Source organism: Tupaia chinensis, unplaced genomic scaffold, assembly GCF_000334495.1.
Source record: "Tupaia chinensis unplaced genomic scaffold, TupChi_1.0 Scaffold000634_1, whole genome shotgun sequence".
Classification (NCBI taxonomy): domain Eukaryota; kingdom Metazoa; phylum Chordata; class Mammalia; order Scandentia; family Tupaiidae; genus Tupaia; species Tupaia belangeri.
The window spans coordinates 4,001,995-4,006,423 of record NW_006160154.1 but is presented as its reverse complement, the minus strand read 5'-3'; the positions used below and the strand labels follow the sequence as shown (position 1 = coordinate 4,006,423).

The 4,429-nt window shown below is 51.4% G+C and overlaps 1 protein-coding gene across 1 annotated transcript in view; it reads left to right on the top strand.

Moving 5' to 3' along the window:
- The first annotated feature begins 238 nt into the window (after nt 1–238).
- Nucleotides 239–4,429, top strand: part of SPATA13 (spermatogenesis associated 13) — a 169,627-nt gene continuing 165,436 nt past the window's right edge. The window contains 1 exon segment of the mRNA XM_006159529.3: nt 239–428. The gene's annotated coding sequence lies outside the window, so the exon portion shown is untranslated.

Here is a 4,429-nt window from a genome sequence, read left to right as displayed (position 1 = left end):
GTAGCTTGCGGGCAGAGGAACCCGGTTGCAGGGCGTGTGAACCGGGCCAAGGGTGTGACGAGCAGACTAATTTAATGAGAGACGGGGAGAGCGGATGGGAGAGGCGGAGGGAGACTGCGGGAGTGCTGGGAGCGATGGTGGGCGTGCTGGGAGCGATGGTGGGCGTGCTGGGAGCGATGGTGGGCGTGCTGGGAGCGATGGTGGGCGTGCTGGGGGTGATGTGCAGAGGCGCGGCCGGACTCAGCGGCGCTTTCTCCCGCTGCTGGTCAGCCCGCCACCAGCCCCGAGGCTAGGCGCGGGAGCTCAGGCTTCCCGGAGAGCTCGGCGAACAGGGATCTTTGCCGGCATTGGAGCGAGTACGGGGGTGCAGCGGGGATTTTCTTGGGTCCACTGACTTCGGAGGCTTTGCGGTGTGGGAATCACGCGAGGTAAGGCGGCGTTGGGGGCTCGCGGCTCTGCCCCGCCAGGCTCAGGGCGCCGGCTGTTGGTGGAAACCTGGGGAGTAATTGAGCCCCATTCACGGCTTTCGTGGCCTGAGGACGTCCTGCACCGAACTCCTGCTTCTCCCAGTTCCTGCCTCGAGTCAGAGCTGCTCACCTGTGGGGCCCTAGCGTCTGCTCCCTGCTTGGCAGTAGTTGCCTGGCGCCCTCCGGCTGGCCCAGCAGCTTTGCCTCGAGGTAGGGCGTGCAGGTGGTGTTCTTGCAAAAGGCTATTTTCAATCGGACCCGTCAGGGATTACCCTGAAACTTTACCCGGCGCTCACTCGCGGGACCCAGCTAGCGTGGTTAAGCTTGGAGGGCGGACAAAGGTTGCGAGAGCCTGGTGATGGCCGGTGTCCCGTTTAACTAACTACTCGCTCCGGCGGCGTGACCTATTCTCCCAGGGGACCGGGAGGGGGTGCGGTTGGAGAACTGAGCTTAGAAAGCAAGTTTCTCCCCAAGGAACTAGGTCTCGTTCCAGGAGAAAGTGGGAATCAGTGGCTGTCGTCTGTCCGTTCTCTGGAGGGAGTGAGCTGGCAGTTAGTTTGGTTCCATTTCTGTCCCGGAGGTCCGGGAATTGGTATACTAGCCCCAGGAACGTAGCAGCCAGGGCTGCAGCCAGCGTCAGGGGGAACTCAGGTGACCTGTGCAGGCGGGCCACCGCCTGACTGTGCAGAGTTGGCCTGAGCAAATGTCCTCTCTTCCAAGTGGAAAATACAAACTAAAGCAAAGCAAGCAAACAGCACTCTGGTAGCTGGAATAATAATTTTGGATTTACTCATCACCTGTTCATAAGGCTTCCCAAAGTCATATTATCCACTCTTCCCTTCTGTCTTAAAGGTTTTCCTTGCCCGTCAGCTCGCTTTCTGTTGCTTAGTGTTTTTCTTCCTTGTTAACCCCTCCAAAACTCCCAGTTCTTTATTTTACGTGCAAACAGGTGGAGACCTTTCCCTGCCTTTTCCCTTTTCCCTTTCCACCTTTCCTAATAAACGTTCCTCCTTCCCTCCAAACTTCCTCACTGTATTGTTCTCTGGGTGCTGCTGAGTCCAGTTCTCTGCCCGCCCCTCCCCCGTCTTTAGAGTGTACTTGGCGGTTTTGGTCTTATCCATTATTGTAATTTCCATCTCCCTGCACTGGGCCCCAGCTCTGCCTCTTCCTCCCACTGGGTTCAACGCATCTCCATTACTTGTGCTCCTGTGCACGGGGCTGGTTTTTTTGTCGCCCCCCCCCCAGCTGTTTCTCTCACACAGAGCTTTCTTTCCTTTAACCTCCCTCTTCCTGACGAGTGCTCCCTGCACATCTCTCCGCTCCTTGTGTGTGGGTTTTCCTACTCCGTCGCCATACCCAGGTTCCTCTTCCCCCTCAGCCCTCCATTACCTTGCAGACATCTTCATTTCAGAATGTCTGGGAGTGTCAGGAGCAGAGGGAGGTGAGCAGCTGCATTGCCACAGGATGCTCTGGATTTCAGGACCTTCCCATCTGCCACTGTTCATTTTCTTACTGAACTAGCATTGTGTACCTAGCTCTTGAATGGTGGTAGTATTAAGATGACTGTCAGGAGTCGTCAAAAAGTGCATGAAGAAATGGAAACCGATATGAGTTTATTATTGAAATCTCTCCTAGTTTTCTCCTAGTAAGCATTTTCTGTGAATTTTCGGAAGACCTCTTTAACAGGTAGCACGTATTGAACAGTTTAGTATGTGGCAGGCACTGTTCTGAGGGCTTTATACACAGCATTCCTCATTTAAAATCCTCCTCATGTCCCTGAAATGCATTAGTAGGTACTACTACTGTCCCCATTTTACGGATGAGCAAAGGGAGGCTCAGAGTAGCTAAGTTTCTCGTGGCTGTGTGGGGGTGGAGGTCCTCTTCTCACCAGGCTCAAAGCTTCCATGTCTGGAGCTCAGCTTTGGAAATGAGGTCGTTATTTGACACAGTTTATTTAGCCTGCAGTGTACATGACTCGAGGGCATGAGTGTGTACCTATAAGAGAGTACGTGGCAAAAAACCTGCTTCCTGATGTCACTCACCAAGCCTGGAGCTTCCAAGCCTGGAGCTTCTCCCTGGACTAGGACCTTACCCTGGCTTTCAACCTACTCTTCCTCTGAGCCACAGGAAGCCATGAAGAGAGTGTCAGAAGGAAGACCATCGCCAAGTGCAACCACCTGCTCCTCTGTGTGTTGAGTTCAGTTTCCCTTTAGCTGCATACTTTGGGGTCTTTAATAGCTGTGTGACTTTAGGAATCTTGATTATTTCTGTCATCCTATGATCTTAAAACTTTGTTCAAACATTTCGTTTTTAGTCTTTACTTTCCTGAGAGTCGGAGGCAAACCTTCTTTTTCTTCTTTGTTGTTGTCAGAGGGCCCGGGTATGAGACAGCACCCTGTCAAACCCTTTTCCTTCAGTTCTTCATCCCACTGGGATCCTGGACACAAACACACCCAAAGCACACTGGGGCTAGGGATCTAACCCTTATCAGACACCTAGGATCAGGCTTCCCTTATGCAATGCCTAACCACTACGCTATGAGGCCAACCTTAGGTAAGTGTTTTTATTTTACAGATACGGAAGCAGAGCATTGGTTAAAAATACACGCTTTGGTACTGAAAGGGGCTATATATTCCACAGATGAAGAAACCATGGCCCAGAAAAATGAAATGACATATCCTGAGAAAGCAGTAGACAGTCATGCCGGCCCTAGAACATAGGTCTTCTCACTTTAGGTCCGGGCTCCATGCCTGGCCCTGTAGGTTGGTGGGTTGATCTCTCCGATAGTTGCTGACAGCAAGGCACCTTCTTTCCCCTTCCATTCCCAAGTTTCTTAAGGCACCAGAAGGATTGTCTTAGAAAGGGAATTGACAGTGTTTAGTTTTTTGTCTGAAAGGTAAACATTTAAAAAAGGTTTGCTGGGACCAGCAGTTAGCGTAAGGGCTATGTCCCTGGACGCCCACGTAGTCGACCGTGGTTCGAGTCCCGGACCTGGTGGCTTAAACTCACGCCGGGCGCGTGTGCGTGCGTGCCCAAGATCCTGAGAGGAGAATGGAGAAGGGATTGTGGCATGGCCATGCCCCCTGGGGGATGATTTCTCGCTTTCTATCTCTCTGTCTCTCTCTGTCTGTCTGGCGAGTGCATGCGCCCTATAGCAAAAATCTCTAAAAAAAATAAAAAAATAAAAAATAAATAAAAAAGGTTTGCTTTTGAGGCATGTAGCGGCACAAATGAGATCCTGACATCTCAGAAGTGTAAATTCGAACGTTTTCAGAAGAATAATTACTGTTTTTTCCAGAACACCACAAAGGAACAGCAAAGGTACATGTCTGTCTAGAGGCAAATCATGCAACACTTGGCGATTTGAGAAATCACTAACTGGAATGCTTAATGGTATTTTCCATCTGCGGGGAGAAATGCGTTCCTACAGAGTTCACACGTGATTTTTCTCCATCTCCACCATAAACACTGGTAAGGAGGCAGCCGAGAGCAGCTGCCCTTTCAGTGGCGGCCTCTGAGGTGCCCACGCCCGTCTCCTTCCTGCTTAACCCTTCTCTCCTGGCACCCTCAGGGAGCCTTGAAAGTCTCGAGTACCTAACTCTTTCCTATCAGCCTTTCTTGACAGACTTGAAGTCTGAGGCCTCAAGGCGTGCCTTGTATGTGGTGACTTCATCTCTCTCTTACCCTCCTAGGATGAGATGGGTGGTGATGTACCATCCTGGGGAGGGGAAGTGTCTGGCTAGATCAAGTTGTGCGTATTCTCTGATAGGGGTGTAACTGAAAAGATCCTCACCTTTCACTGCTCCCTAAATGACACGGGGTTCAGGGAGGCTGATATGGCCAAAGCCTCATAGCAAATGGCAAGACGGAGACTTGAACTCAGGAATGCTTAGCTTTAGGAGCTCCATGTGCATCCTCTCTTTATCTGTCCTGTCTGTAGCTTGTAACTCACTCCCTGAGGC